General features: G+C 45.3%; 11 non-coding genes and 1 pseudogene across 11 annotated transcripts; all 12 read right to left on the reverse strand.

Moving 5' to 3' along the window:
• Positions 1-491: 491 nt before the first annotated feature.
• LOC141180391 (U2 spliceosomal RNA) lies at positions 492-682 on the reverse strand. Its single transcript, XR_012256141.1, has one exon. It is a non-coding gene; the product is annotated as a U2 spliceosomal RNA (small nuclear RNA).
• Positions 683-1797: 1115 nt separating this feature from the next.
• On the reverse strand, positions 1798-1988 carry LOC141180393 (U2 spliceosomal RNA). Its single transcript, XR_012256143.1, has one exon. It is a non-coding gene; the product is annotated as a U2 spliceosomal RNA (small nuclear RNA).
• A 1115-nt stretch (positions 1989-3103) lies between these two features.
• Positions 3104-3294, reverse strand: LOC141179461 (U2 spliceosomal RNA). The gene has a single exon (XR_012255474.1). It is a non-coding gene; the product is annotated as a U2 spliceosomal RNA (small nuclear RNA).
• Positions 3295-4409: 1115 nt separating this feature from the next.
• On the reverse strand, positions 4410-4600 carry LOC141180394 (U2 spliceosomal RNA). The gene has a single exon (XR_012256144.1). It is a non-coding gene; the product is annotated as a U2 spliceosomal RNA (small nuclear RNA).
• Positions 4601-5715: 1115 nt separating this feature from the next.
• On the reverse strand, positions 5716-5906 carry LOC141179462 (U2 spliceosomal RNA). Its single transcript, XR_012255475.1, has one exon. It is a non-coding gene; the product is annotated as a U2 spliceosomal RNA (small nuclear RNA).
• Positions 5907-7021: 1115 nt separating this feature from the next.
• On the reverse strand, positions 7022-7212 carry LOC141180395 (U2 spliceosomal RNA). Its single transcript, XR_012256145.1, has one exon. It is a non-coding gene; the product is annotated as a U2 spliceosomal RNA (small nuclear RNA).
• Positions 7213-8327: 1115 nt separating this feature from the next.
• On the reverse strand, positions 8328-8518 carry LOC141180397 (U2 spliceosomal RNA). Its single transcript, XR_012256146.1, has one exon. It is a non-coding gene; the product is annotated as a U2 spliceosomal RNA (small nuclear RNA).
• A 1115-nt stretch (positions 8519-9633) lies between these two features.
• On the reverse strand, positions 9634-9824 carry LOC141179463 (U2 spliceosomal RNA). The gene has a single exon (XR_012255476.1). It is a non-coding gene; the product is annotated as a U2 spliceosomal RNA (small nuclear RNA).
• Positions 9825-10939: 1115 nt separating this feature from the next.
• Positions 10940-11130, reverse strand: LOC141180398 (U2 spliceosomal RNA). Its single transcript, XR_012256147.1, has one exon. It is a non-coding gene; the product is annotated as a U2 spliceosomal RNA (small nuclear RNA).
• Positions 11131-12245: 1115 nt separating this feature from the next.
• Positions 12246-12431, reverse strand: LOC141179835 (U2 spliceosomal RNA). The gene has a single exon (XR_012255789.1). It is a non-coding gene; the product is annotated as a U2 spliceosomal RNA (small nuclear RNA).
• Positions 12432-13220: 789 nt separating this feature from the next.
• Positions 13221-13312, reverse strand: LOC141180079 (U2 spliceosomal RNA; annotated as a pseudogene).
• A 1115-nt stretch (positions 13313-14427) lies between these two features.
• LOC141180399 (U2 spliceosomal RNA) lies at positions 14428-14618 on the reverse strand. The gene has a single exon (XR_012256148.1). It is a non-coding gene; the product is annotated as a U2 spliceosomal RNA (small nuclear RNA).
• Between the last annotated feature and the right edge of the window lie 665 nt (positions 14619-15283).

A 15283-nucleotide genomic window follows, 5' to 3' on the forward strand; every position in this document is an offset into this window, starting at 1 on the left:
CGTTTCAGAAAAGGCATTGTAGCAAACCAAAAAAGAAATTTTAAGCGCAGCAGAGTAACCAGCGCACATACCTGTTAGCTCAGGTGAGTTTAAAAGGCTGCTGTTGATAACAAGGGCATTTGCTAAATAGATGGTGTGTGTGCAACAATATACTGAAAGGTCAATTATATTGTGCAGCTTATCTCACCACCTGTAGTTATTTAGGTGAAAGCTCCAAAATGCTTGCCTAATATGTCTGTTTATCCAAAAGGAAGTAAAAAGGGAGAGCTAGAAAGATAGCATTGCATCACATTACATGGCAATGCAATGCACAGTTGCTGAAGTTGAACCAAAATGAGCTTGTAATCTGGCTTCTGCAACTTTGAACATGAAAAATCCAATGAGGAGAAGAAAAGCAAAGCCAAAGAGTCCATCCCAAAATCCGACAAACAAGCAAAATGAACAAAAAACATTGAATTCAATTCTTTCTGATTTTAGAAACTGCATTAAAGAAGGGGTGCACCGGTCCTGGAGATACTGCAATACCAGGTCAATGCGTGGAGTGGACAGAGCAAGCTCTTTTTCCATCTCCCTGTTCTAAAAATCCATTTAATATATGGTCCCCAGATAGGGGACGTATCAGATATTAAACTGATAAGAACAGATACTACACTTGATCTTAGCCAAAAGGCCGAGAAGCGATAACCAGAATTGGTTTCAAACTACGGAGCCACCCAAGGATCCTGAAAAGTCCATTTGTGGAGATGAGCTCCTGGACTCCCGTTAAGAAGACATGTTGTCAACCTCTAGATCCCTTACATGCCTGCACTTTTCGGCTTGCTGCTGCTGCAATCCACGCGTTTTAGATCTGCATAACTCAACCTCTTTAAACACAGCACCTTCACCCCCTGCTGTTCCCACCCGCCTCAACACCGTTGGAAGGGAGGAGAACCAATTAAGGCGGGGGGTGGGGTGGAACGAGCAGCTGTCTACCCTTAGCAGGAGGGCTCCTGATTACATACCTCTCCTGCTGCTGCTGCTGCTGGCTGTCCAGCAGCAGACTGAAGGTGGCTGCTGCTGTGCACAGGTATATAAAGGCTCAGAGCCTATTATGACACGCGCAGCCAGCGTTCCATTGCCACATTCCATCTACTGCAGGCAGGATACCTGGCTGGCTGAATGTCGCTGAGAAGCTCACAGAGACCGCCATAAGCAACAGTTTAACAGAATGCCACAGACTAATCAACCAAACTTTTTGGGTTGGGTTCTCTTTTATAGTCTGCAGGCATTAAATGAAAGAAGTCAGTGTTCCAGCAGAAGGAGACAACGTTTCAGAAAAGGCATTGTAGCAAACCAAAAAAGAAATTTTAAGCGCAGCAGAGTAACCAGCGCACATACCTGTTAGCTCAGGTGAGTTTAAAAGGCTGCTGTTGATAACAAGGGCATTTGCTAAATAGATGGTGTGTGTGCAACAATATACTGAAAGGTCAATTATATTGTGCAGCTTATCTCACCACCTGTAGTTATTTAGGTGAAAGCTCCAAAATGCTTGCCTAATATGTCTGTTTATCCAAAAGGAAGTAAAAAGGGAGAGCTAGAAAGATAGCATTGCATCACATTACATGGCAATGCAATGCACAGTTGCTGAAGTTGAACCAAAATGAGCTTGTAATCTGGCTTCTGCAACTTTGAACATGAAAAATCCAATGAGGAGAAGAAAAGCAAAGCCAAAGAGTCCATCCCAAAATCCGACAAACAAGCAAAATGAACAAAAAACATTGAATTCAATTCTTTCTGATTTTAGAAACTGCATTAAAGAAGGGGTGCACCGGTCCTGGAGATACTGCAATACCAGGTCAATGCGTGGAGTGGACAGAGCAAGCTCTTTTTCCATCTCCCTGTTCTAAAAATCCATTTAATATATGGTCCCCAGATAGGGGACGTATCAGATATTAAACTGATAAGAACAGATACTACACTTGATCTTAGCCAAAAGGCCGAGAAGCGATAACCAGAATTGGTTTCAAACTACGGAGCCACCCAAGGATCCTGAAAAGTCCATTTGTGGAGATGAGCTCCTGGACTCCCGTTAAGAAGACATGTTGTCAACCTCTAGATCCCTTACATGCCTGCACTTTTCGGCTTGCTGCTGCTGCAATCCACGGGTTTTAGATCTGCATAACTCCACCTCTTTAAACACAGCACCTTCACCCCCTGCTGTTCCCACCCGCCTCAACACCGTTGGAAGGGAGGAGAACCAATTAAGGCGGGGGGTGGGGTGGAACGAGCAGCTGTCTACCCTTAGCAGGAGGGCTCCTGATTACATACCTCTCCTGCTGCTGCTGCTGCTGGCTGTCCAGCAGCAGACTGAAGGTGGCTGCTGCTGTGCACAGGTATATAAAGGCTCAGAGCCTATTATGACACGCGCAGCCAGCGTTCCATTGCCACATTCCATCTACTGCAGGCAGGATACCTGGCTGGCTGAATGTCGCTGAGAAGCTCACAGAGACCGCCATAAGCAACAGTTTAACAGAATGCCACAGACTAATCAACCAAACTTTTTGGGTTGGGTTCTCTTTTATAGTCTGCAGGCATTAAATGAAAGAAGTCAGTGTCCCAGCAGAAGGAGACAACGTTTCAGAAAAGGCATTGTAGCAAACCAAAAAAGAAATTTTAAGCGCAGCAGAGTAACCAGCGCACATACCTGTTAGCTCAGGTGAGTTTAAAAGGCTGCTGTTGATAACAAGGGCATTTGCTAAATAGATGGTGTGTGTGCAACAATATACTGAAAGGTCAATTATATTGTGCAGCTTATCTCACCACCTGTAGTTATTTAGGTGAAAGCTCCAAAATGCTTGCCTAATATGTCTGTTTATCCAAAAGGAAGTAAAAAGGGAGAGCTAGAAAGATAGCATTGCATCACATTACATGGCAATGCAATGCACAGTTGCTGAAGTTGAACCAAAATGAGCTTGTAATCTGGCTTCTGCAACTTTGAACATGAAAAATCCAATGAGGAGAAGAAAAGTAAAGCCAAAGAGTCCATCCCAAAATCCGACAAACAAGCAAAATGAACAAAAAACATTGAATTCAATTCTTTCTGATTTTAGAAACTGCATTAAAGAAGGGGTGCACCGGTCCTGGAGATACTGCAATACCAGATCAATGCGTGGAGTGGACAGAGCAAGCTCTTTTTCCATCTCCCTGTTCTAAAAATCCATTTAATATATGGTCCCCAGATAGGGGACGTATCAGATATTAAACTGATAAGAACAGATACTACACTTGATCTTAGCCAAAAGGCCGAGAAGCGATAACCAGAATTGGTTTCAAACTACGGAGCCACCCAAGGATCCTGAAAAGTCCATTTGTGGAGATGAGCTCCTGGACTCCCGTTAAGAAGACATGTTGTCAACCTCTAGATCCCTTACATGCCTGCACTTTTCGGCTTGCTGCTGCTGCAATCCACGCGTTTTAGATCTGCATAACTCCACCTCTTTAAACACAGCACCTTCACCCCCTGCTGTTCCCACCCGCCTCAACACCGTTGGAAGGGAGGAGAACCAATTAAGGCGGGGGGTGGGGTGGAACGAGCAGCTGTCTACCCTTAGCAGGAGGGCTCCTGATTACATACCTCTCCTGCTGCTGCTGCTGCTGGCTGTCCAGCAGCAGACTGAAGGTGGCTGCTGCTGTGCACAGGTATATAAAGGCTCAGAGCCTATTATGACACGCGCAGCCAGCGTTCCATTGCCACATTCCATCTACTGCAGGCAGGATACCTGGCTGGCTGAATGTCGCTGAGAAGCTCACAGAGACCGCCATAAGCAACAGTTTAACAGAATGCCACAGACTAATCAACCAAACTTTTTGGGTTGGGTTCTCTTTTATAGTCTGCAGGCATTAAATGAAAGAAGTCAGTGTTCCAGCAGAAGGAGACAACGTTTCAGAAAAGGCATTGTAGCAAACCAAAAAAGAAATTTTAAGCGCAGCAGAGTAACCAGCGCACATACCTGTTAGCTCAGGTGAGTTTAAAAGGCTGCTGTTGATAACAAGGGCATTTGCTAAATAGATGGTGTGTGTGCAACAATATACTGAAAGGTCAATTATATTGTGCAGCTTATCTCACCACCTGTAGTTATTTAGGTGAAAGCTCCAAAATGCTTGCCTAATATGTCTGTTTATCCAAAAGGAAGTAAAAAGGGAGAGCTAGAAAGATAGCATTGCATCACATTACATGGCAATGCAATGCACAGTTGCTGAAGTTGAACCAAAATGAGCTTGTAATCTGGCTTCTGCAACTTTGAACATGAAAAATCCAATGAGGAGAAGAAAAGCAAAGCCAAAGAGTCCATCCCAAAATCCGACAAACAAGCAAAATGAACAAAAAACATTGAATTCAATTCTTTCTGATTTTAGAAACTGCATTAAAGAAGGGGTGCACCGGTCCTGGAGATACTGCAATACCAGGTCAATGCGTGGAGTGGACAGAGCAAGCTCTTTTTCCATCTCCCTGTTCTAAAAATCCATTTAATATATGGTCCCCAGATAGGGGACGTATCAGATATTAAACTGATAAGAACAGATACTACACTTGATCTTAGCCAAAAGGCCGAGAAGCGATAACCAGAATTGGTTTCAAACTACGGAGCCACCCAAGGATCCTGAAAAGTCCATTTGTGGAGATGAGCTCCTGGACTCCCGTTAAGAAGACATGTTGTCAACCTCTAGATCCCTTACATGCCTGCACTTTTCGGCTTGCTGCTGCTGCAATCCACGGGTTTTAGATCTGCATAACTCCACCTCTTTAAACACAGCACCTTCACCCCCTGCTGTTCCCACCCGCCTCAACACCGTTGGAAGGGAGGAGAACCAATTAAGGCGGGGGGTGGGGTGGAACGAGCAGCTGTCTACCCTTAGCAGGAGGGCTCCTGATTACATACCTCTCCTGCTGCTGCGGCTGCTGGCTGTCCAGCAGCAGACTGAAGGTGGCTGCTGCTGTGCACAGGTATATAAAGGCTCAGAGCCTATTATGACACGCGCAGCCAGCGTTCCATTGCCACATTCCATCTACTGCAGGCAGGATACCTGGCTGGCTGAATGTCGCTGAGAAGCTCACAGAGACCGCCATAAGCAACAGTTTAACAGAATGCCACAGACTAATCAACCAAACTTTTTGGGTTGGGTTCTCTTTTATAGTCTGCAGGCATTAAATGAAAGAAGTCAGTGTCCCAGCAGAAGGAGACAACGTTTCAGAAAAGGCATTGTAGCAAACCAAAAAAGAAATTTTAAGCGCAGCAGAGTAACCAGCGCACATACCTGTTAGCTCAGGTGAGTTTAAAAGGCTGCTGTTGATAACAAGGGCATTTGCTAAATAGATGGTGTGTGTGCAACAATATACTGAAAGGTCAATTATATTGTGCAGCTTATCTCACCACCTGTAGTTATTTAGGTGAAAGCTCCAAAATGCTTGCCTAATATGTCTGTTTATCCAAAAGGAAGTAAAAAGGGAGAGCTAGAAAGATAGCATTGCATCACATTACATGGCAATGCAATGCACAGTTGCTGAAGTTGAACCAAAATGAGCTTGTAATCTGGCTTCTGCAACTTTGAACATGAAAAATCCAATGAGGAGAAGAAAAGTAAAGCCAAAGAGTCCATCCCAAAATCCGACAAACAAGCAAAATGAACAAAAAACATTGAATTCAATTCTTTCTGATTTTAGAAACTGCATTAAAGAAGGGGTGCACCGGTCCTGGAGATACTGCAATACCAGATCAATGCGTGGAGTGGACAGAGCAAGCTCTTTTTCCATCTCCCTGTTCTAAAAATCCATTTAATATATGGTCCCCAGATAGGGGACGTATCAGATATTAAACTGATAAGAACAGATACTACACTTGATCTTAGCCAAAAGGCCGAGAAGCGATAACCAGAATTGGTTTCAAACTACGGAGCCACCCAAGGATCCTGAAAAGTCCATTTGTGGAGATGAGCTCCTGGACTCCCGTTAAGAAGACATGTTGTCAACCTCTAGATCCCTTACATGCCTGCACTTTTCGGCTTGCTGCTGCTGCAATCCACGGGTTTTAGATCTGCATAACTCCACCTCTTTAAACACAGCACCTTCACCCCCTGCTGTTCCCACCCGCCTCAACACCGTTGGAAGGGAGGAGAACCAATTAAGGCGGGGGGTGGGGTGGAACGAGCAGCTGTCTACCCTTAGCAGGAGGGCTCCTGATTACATACCTCTCCTGCTGCTGCTGCTGCTGGCTGTCCAGCAGCAGACTGAAGGTGGCTGCTGCTGTGCACAGGTATATAAAGGCTCAGAGCCTATTATGACACGCGCAGCCAGCGTTCCATTGCCACATTCCATCTACTGCAGGCAGGATACCTGGCTGGCTGAATGTCGCTGAGAAGCTCACAGAGACCGCCATAAGCAACAGTTTAACAGAATGCCACAGACTAATCAACCAAACTTTTTGGGTTGGGTTCTCTTTTATAGTCTGCAGGCATTAAATGAAAGAAGTCAGTGTTCCAGCAGAAGGAGACAACGTTTCAGAAAAGGCATTGTAGCAAACCAAAAAAGAAATTTTAAGCGCAGCAGAGTAACCAGCGCACATACCTGTTAGCTCAGGTGAGTTTAAAAGGCTGCTGTTGATAACAAGGGCATTTGCTAAATAGATGGTGTGTGTGCAACAATATACTGAAAGGTCAATTATATTGTGCAGCTTATCTCACCACCTGTAGTTATTTAGGTGAAAGCTCCAAAATGCTTGCCTAATATGTCTGTTTATCCAAAAGGAAGTAAAAAGGGAGAGCTAGAAAGATAGCATTGCATCACATTACATGGCAATGCAATGCACAGTTGCTGAAGTTGAACCAAAATGAGCTTGTAATCTGGCTTCTGCAACTTTGAACATGAAAAATCCAATGAGGAGAAGAAAAGCAAAGCCAAAGAGTCCATCCCAAAATCCGACAAACAAGCAAAATGAACAAAAAACATTGAATTCAATTCTTTCTGATTTTAGAAACTGCATTAAAGAAGGGGTGCACCGGTCCTGGAGATACTGCAATACCAGGTCAATGCGTGGAGTGGACAGAGCAAGCTCTTTTTCCATCTCCCTGTTCTAAAAATCCATTTAATATATGGTCCCCAGATAGGGGACGTATCAGATATTAAACTGATAAGAACAGATACTACACTTGATCTTAGCCAAAAGGCCGAGAAGCGATAACCAGAATTGGTTTCAAACTACGGAGCCACCCAAGGATCCTGAAAAGTCCATTTGTGGAGATGAGCTCCTGGACTCCCGTTAAGAAGACATGTTGTCAACCTCTAGATCCCTTACATGCCTGCACTTTTCGGCTTGCTGCTGCTGCAATCCACGCGTTTTAGATCTGCATAACTCCACCTCTTTAAACACAGCACCTTCACCCCCTGCTGTTCCCACCCGCCTCAACACCGTTGGAAGGGAGGAGAACCAATTAAGGCGGGGGGTGGGGTGGAACGAGCAGCTGTCTACCCTTAGCAGGAGGGCTCCTGATTACATACCTCTCCTGCTGCTGCTGCTGCTGGCTGTCCAGCAGCAGACTGAAGGTGGCTGCTGCTGTGCACAGGTATATAAAGGCTCAGAGCCTATTATGACACGCGCAGCCAGCGTTCCATTGCCACATTCCATCTACTGCAGGCAGGATACCTGGCTGGCTGAATGTCGCTGAGAAGCTCACAGAGACCGCCATAAGCAACAGTTTAACAGAATGCCACAGACTAATCAACCAAACTTTTTGGGTTGGGTTCTCTTTTATAGTCTGCAGGCATTAAATGAAAGAAGTCAGTGTTCCAGCAGAAGGAGACAACGTTTCAGAAAAGGCATTGTAGCAAACCAAAAAAGAAATTTTAAGCGCAGCAGAGTAACCAGCGCACATACCTGTTAGCTCAGGTGAGTTTAAAAGGCTGCTGTTGATAACAAGGGCATTTGCTAAATAGATGGTGTGTGTGCAACAATATACTGAAAGGTCAATTATATTGTGCAGCTTATCTCACCACCTGTAGTTATTTAGGTGAAAGCTCCAAAATGCTTGCCTAATATGTCTGTTTATCCAAAAGGAAGTAAAAAGGGAGAGCTAGAAAGATAGCATTGCATCACATTACATGGCAATGCAATGCACAGTTGCTGAAGTTGAACCAAAATGAGCTTGTAATCTGGCTTCTGCAACTTTGAACATGAAAAATCCAATGAGGAGAAGAAAAGCAAAGCCAAAGAGTCCATCCCAAAATCCGACAAACAAGCAAAATGAACAAAAAACATTGAATTCAATTCTTTCTGATTTTAGAAACTGCATTAAAGAAGGGGTGCACCGGTCCTGGAGATACTGCAATACCAGGTCAATGCGTGGAGTGGACAGAGCAAGCTCTTTTTCCATCTCCCTGTTCTAAAAATCCATTTAATATATGGTCCCCAGATAGGGGACGTATCAGATATTAAACTGATAAGAACAGATACTACACTTGATCTTAGCCAAAAGGCCGAGAAGCGATAACCAGAATTGGTTTCAAACTACGGAGTCACCCAAGGATCCTGAAAAGTCCATTTGTGGAGATGAGCTCCTGGACTCCCGTTAAGAAGACATGTTGTCAACCTCTAGATCCCTTACATGCCTGCACTTTTCGGCTTGCTGCTGCTGCAATCCACGCGTTTTAGATCTGCATAACTCCACCTCTTTAAACACAGCACCTTCACCCCCTGCTGTTCCCACCCGCCTCAACACCGTTGGAAGGGAGGAGAACCAATTAAGGCGGGGGGTGGGGTGGAACGAGCAGCTGTCTACCCTTAGCAGGAGGGCTCCTGATTACATACCTCTCCTGCTGCTGCTGCTGCTGGCTGTCCAGCAGCAGACTGAAGGTGGCTGCTGCTGTGCACAGGTATATAAAGGCTCAGAGCCTATTATGACACGCGCAGCCAGCGTTCCATTGCCACATTCCATCTACTGCAGGCAGGATACCTGGCTGGCTGAATGTCGCTGAGAAGCTCACAGAGACCGCCATAAGCAACAGTTTAACAGAATGCCACAGACTAATCAACCAAACTTTTTGGGTTGGGTTCTCTTTTATAGTCTGCAGGCATTAAATGAAAGAAGTCAGTGTCCCAGCAGAAGGAGACAACGTTTCAGAAAAGGCATTGTAGCAAACCAAAAAAGAAATTTTAAGCGCAGCAGAGTAACCAGCGCACATACCTGTTAGCTCAGGTGAGTTTAAAAGGCTGCTGTTGATAACAAGGGCATTTGCTAAATAGATGGTGTGTGTGCAACAATATACTGAAAGGTCAATTATATTGTGCAGCTTATCTCACCACCTGTAGTTATTTAGGTGAAAGCTCCAAAATGCTTGCCTAATATGTCTGTTTATCCAAAAGGAAGTAAAAAGGGAGAGCTAGAAAGATAGCATTGCATCACATTACATGGCAATGCAATGCACAGTTGCTGAAGTTGAACCAAAATGAGCTTGTAATCTGGCTTCTGCAACTTTGAACATGAAAAATCCAATGAGGAGAAGAAAAGTAAAGCCAAAGAGTCCATCCCAAAATCCGACAAACAAGCAAAATGAACAAAAAACATTGAATTCAATTCTTTCTGATTTTAGAAACTGCATTAAAGAAGGGGTGCACCGGTCCTGGAGATACTGCAATACCAGATCAATGCGTGGAGTGGACAGAGCAAGCTCTTTTTCCATCTCCCTGTTCTAAAAATCCATTTAATATATGGTCCCCAGATAGGGGACGTATCAGATATTAAACTGATAAGAACAGATACTACACTTGATCTTAGCCAAAAGGCCGAGAAGCGATAACCAGAATTGGTTTCAAACTACGGAGCCACCCAAGGATCCTGAAAAGTCCATTTGTGGAGATGAGCTCCTGGACTCCCGTTAAGAAGACATGTTGTCAACCTCTAGATCCCTTACATGCCTGCACTTTTCGGCTTGCTGCTGCTGCAATCCACGGGTTTTAGATCTGCATAACTCCACCTCTTTAAACACAGCACCTTCACCCCCTGCTGTTCCCACCCGCCTCAACACCGTTGGAAGGGAGGAGAACCAATTAAGGCGGGGGGTGGGGTGGAACGAGCAGCTGTCTACCCTTAGCAGGAGGGCTCCTGATTACATACCTCTCCTGCTGCTGCTGCTGCTGGCTGTCCAGCAGCAGACTGAAGGTGGCTGCTGCTGTGCACAGGTATATAAAGGCTCAGAGCCTATTATGACACGCGCAGCCAGCGTTCCATTGCCACATTCCATCTACTGCAGGCAGGATACCTGGCTGGCTGAATGTCGCTGAGAAGCTCACAGAGACCGCCATAAGCAACAGTTTAACAGAATGCCACAGACTAATCAACCAAACTTTTTGGGTTGGGTTCTCTTTTATAGTCTGCAGGCATTAAATGAAAGAAGTCAGTGTTCCAGCAGAAGGAGACAACGTTTCAGAAAAGGCATTGTAGCAAACCAAAAAAGAAATTTTAAGCGCAGCAGAGTAACCAGCGCACATACCTGTTAGCTCAGGTGAGTTTAAAAGGCTGCTGTTGATAACAAGGGCATTTGCTAAATAGATGGTGTGTGTGCAACAATATACTGAAAGGTCAATTATATTGTGCAGCTTATCTCACCACCTGTAGTTATTTAGGTGAAAGCTCCAAAATGCTTGCCTAATATGTCTGTTTATCCAAAAGGAAGTAAAAAGGGAGAGCTAGAAAGATAGCATTGCATCACATTACATGGCAATGCAATGCACAGTTGCTGAAGTTGAACCAAAATGAGCTTGTAATCTGGCTTCTGCAACTTTGAACATGAAAAATCCAATGAGGAGAAGAAAAGCAAAGCCAAAGAGTCCATCCCAAAATCCGACAAACAAGCAAAATGAACAAAAAACATTGAATTCAATTCTTTCTGATTTTAGAAACTGCATTAAAGAAGGGGTGCACCGGTCCTGGAGATACTGCAATACCAGGTCAATGCGTGGAGTGGACAGAGCAAGCTCTTTTTCCATCTCCCTGTTCTAAAAATCCATTTAATATATGGTCCCCAGATAGGGGACGTATCAGATATTAAACTGATAAGAACAGATACTACACTTGATCTTAGCCAAAAGGCCGAGAAGCGATAACCAGAATTGGTTTCAAACTACGGAGCCACCCAAGGATCCTGAAAAGTCCATTTGTGGAGATGAGCTCCTGGACTCCCGTTAAGAAGACATGTTGTCAACCTCTAGATCCCTTACATGCCTGCACTTTTCGGCTTGCTGCTGCTGCAATCCACGCGTTTTAGATCTGCATAACTCCACCTCTTTAAACACAGCACCTTCACCCCCTGCTGTTCCCACCCGCCTCAACACCGTTGGAAGGGAGGAGAACCAATTAAGGCGGGGGGTGGGGTGGAACGAGCAGCTGTCTACCCTTAGCAGGAGGGCTCCTGATTACATACCTCTCCTGCTGCTGCTGCTGCTGGCTGTCCAGCAGCAGACTGAAGGTGGCTGCTGCTGTGCACAGGTATATAAAGGCTCAGAGCCTATTATGACACGCGCAGCCAGCGTTCCATTGCCACATTCCATCTACTGCAGGCAGGATACCTGGCTGGCTGAATGTCGCTGAGAAGCTCACAGAGACCGCCATAAGCAACAGTTTAACAGAATGCCACAGACTAATCAACCAAACTTTTTGGGTTGGGTTCTCTTTTATAGTCTGCAGGCATTAAATGAAAGAAGTCAGTGTTCCAGCAGAAGGAGACAACGTTTCAGAAAAGGCATTGTAGCAAACCAAAAAAGAAATTTTAAGCGCAGCAGAGTAACCAGCGCACATACCTGTTAGCTCAGGTGAGTTTAAAAGGCTGCTGTTGATAACAAGGGCATTTGCTAAATAGATGGTGTGTGTGCAACAATATACTGAAAGGTCAATTATATTGTGCAGCTTATCTCACCAGCTGTAGTTATTTAGGTGAAAGCTCCAAAATGCTTGCCTAATATGTCTGTTTATCCAAAAGGAAGTAAAAAGGGAGAGCTAGAAAGATAGCATTGCATCACATTACATGGCAATGCAATGCACAGTTGCTGAAGTTGAACCAAAATGAGCTTGTAATCTGGCTTCTGCAACTTTGAACATGAAAAATCCAATGAGGAGAAGAAAAGCAAAGCCAAAGAGTCCATCCCAAAATCCGACAAACAAGCAAAATGAACAAAAAACATTGAATTCAATTCTTTCTGATTTTAGAAACTGCATTAAAGAAGGGGTGCACCGGTCCTGGAGATACTGCAATACCAGGTCAATGCGTGGAGTGGACAGAGCAAGCTCTTTTTCCATCTCCCTGTTCTAAAAATCCATTTAATATATGGTCCCCAGATAGGGGACGTATCAGATATTAAACTGATAAGAACAGATTTTTTTTTTTTTTATCGAAAGCCCGAATTCGTGTACAAAACCCGAGTGCGCTTAAAAAAGTGACAAGTGCCACAAAAAAAGTGCACTAGGATGCTGGTCTTCTTGAAACCCTCTCCAAAAGGAGAAGGGTCCCCCAAACCATTCCCCGTCCCTCCGAGCCAAAAGGCCACAGCGAGGAACAGGGACAAAAAGCCACCTCCAGCCGAAGCCAGAGGCGACCCAATCTTACCCCCAGCACCTGCCCGAGTTCTCACCCGAGCAAGGCACTGGGAGCCAAAGACTGTGCTCCCCTCCCGGAAGAGGGGAGCCAACAACGCTCTCCTCCCGAAAGAGGAGAGCCAGGGGGGTTCAGGGGGGAGCGGAACCTGATGGCCACACACTCCCCCCCTAGACCTGCCAAGAGAGGAACCCGTAAGGGAACCGCATCCCGACAAAATCCTAGTAGGACGTGACACACGTGAATAAGTGGACACACAGTGACAAAGAAATTAAATAAATAGTGAAGGTTTCACAGTATAATACTGCCCGGACCTTCGACCGGGAATTGAAAAATTCCCCATCCTAAGGCCAGAAGGCCCGGAATAAGGGAGTGTGCGAAGAAAGAAAATTTGAAGTGCTTGTGCAAATGTGCCATAAACTCAAGTGGGGTTCCCAATCCCAGTGAGTTAAGGCACCCCAGGGTCACCATTCCTGGGGCACTTCACACTTCGGGCTTTCGATCTTCCCCGGCCCAATGGCGTCGATCCTGGGGGGCCATGCTTTCCACCAGATGACTATATTAGCCACCTGGCGTACTAACAAGCGCCTAAACCCCAGTGTGCATAATGTATCAATCTACTAGGGCGGCCAACATCCAAAACCGCCTTTTCGAAAGATACTACACTTGATCTTAGCCAAAAGGCCGAGAAGCGATAACCAGAATTGGTTTCAAACTACGGAGCCACCCAAGGATCCTGAAAAGTCCATTTGTGGAGATGAGCTCCTGGACTCCCGTTAAGAAGACATGTTGTCAACCTCTAGATCCCTTACATGCCTGCACTTTTCGGCTTGCTGCTGCTGCAATCCACGCGTTTTAGATCTGCATAACTCCACCTCTTTAAACACAGCACCTTCACCCCCTGCTGTTCCCACCCGCCTCAACACCGTTGGAAGGGAGGAGAACCAATTAAGGCGGGGGGTGGGGTGGAACGAGCAGCTGTCTACCCTTAGCAGGAGGGCTCCTGATTACATACCTCTCCTGCTGCTGCTGCTGCTGGCTGTCCAGCAGCAGACTGAAGGTGGCTGCTGCTGTGCACAGGTATATAAAGGCTCAGAGCCTATTATGACACGCGCAGCCAGCGTTCCATTGCCACATTCCATCTACTGCAGGCAGGATACCTGGCTGGCTGAATGTCGCTGAGAAGCTCACAGAGACCGCCATAAGCAACAGTTTAACAGAATGCCACAGACTAATCAACCAAACTTTTTGGGTTGGGTTCTCTTTTATAGTCTGCAGGCATAAAATGAAAGAAGTCAGTGTTCCAGCAGAAGGAGACAACGTTTCAAAAAAGGCATTGTAGCAAACCAAAAAAGAAATTTTAAGCGCAGCAGAGTAACCAGCGCACATACCTGTTAGCTCAGGTGAGTTTAAAAGGCTGCTGTTGATAACAAGGGCATTTGCTAAATAGATGGTGTGTGTGCAACAATATACTGAAAGGTCAATTATATTGTGCAGCTTATCTCACCACCTGTAGTTATTTAGGTGAAAGCTCCAAAATGCTTGCCTAATATGTCTGTTTATCCAAAAGGAAGTAAAAAGGGAGAGCTAGAAAGATAGCATTGCATCACATTACATGGCAATGCAATGCACAGTTGCTGAAGTTGAACCAAAATGAGCTTGTAATCTGGCTTCTGCAACTTTGAACATGAAAAATCCAATGAGGAGAAGAAAAGCAAAGCCAAAGAGTCCATCCCAAAATCCGACAAACAAGCAAAATGAACAAAAAACATTGAATTCAATTCTTTCTGATTTTAGAAACTGCATTAAAGAAGGGGTGCACCGGTCCTGGAGATACTGCAATACCAGGTCAATGCGTGGAGTGGACAGAGCAAGCTCTTTTTCCATCTCCCTGTTCTAAAAATCCATTTAATATATGGTCCCCAGATAGGGGACGTATCAGATATTAAACTGATAAGAACAGATACTACACTTGATCTTAGCCAAAAGGCCGAGAAGCGATAACCAGAATTGGTTTCAAACTACGGAGCCACCCAAGGATCCTGAAAAGTCCATTTGTGGAGATGAGCTCCTGGACTCCCGTTAAGAAGACATGTTGTCAACCTCTAGATCCCTTACATGCCTGCACTTTTCGGCTTGCTGCTGCTGCAATCCACGCGTTTTAGATCTGCATAACTCCACCTCTTTAAACACAGCACCTTCACCCCCTGCTGTTCCCACCCACCTCAACACCGTTGGAAGGGAGGAGAACCAATTAAGGCGGGGGGTGGGGTGGAACGAGCAGCTGTCTACCCTTAGCAGGAGGGCTCCTGATTACATACCTCTCCTGCTGCTGCTGCTGCTGGCTGTCCAGCAGCAGACTGAAGGTGGCTGCTGCTGTGCACAGGTATATAAAGGCTCAGAGCCTATTATGACACGCGCAGCCAGCGTTCCATTGCCACATTCCATCTACTGCAGGCAGGATACCTGGCTGGCTGAATGTCGCTGAGAAGCTCACAGAGACCGCCATAAGCAACAGTTTAACAGAATGCCACAGACTAATCAACCAAACTTTTTGGGTTGGGTTCTCTTTTATAGTCTGCAGGCATTAAATGAAAGAAGTCAGTGTTCCAGCAGAAGGAGACAACGTTTCAGAAAAGGCATTGTAGCAAACCAAAAAAGAAATTT

Source organism: Phyllobates terribilis, unplaced genomic scaffold, assembly GCF_046119375.1.
Source record: "Phyllobates terribilis strain yellow unplaced genomic scaffold, ASM4611937v1 Scaffold_30__1_contigs__length_15301838, whole genome shotgun sequence".
NCBI classification, from domain to species: Eukaryota; Metazoa; Chordata; class Amphibia; order Anura; family Dendrobatidae; genus Phyllobates; species Phyllobates terribilis.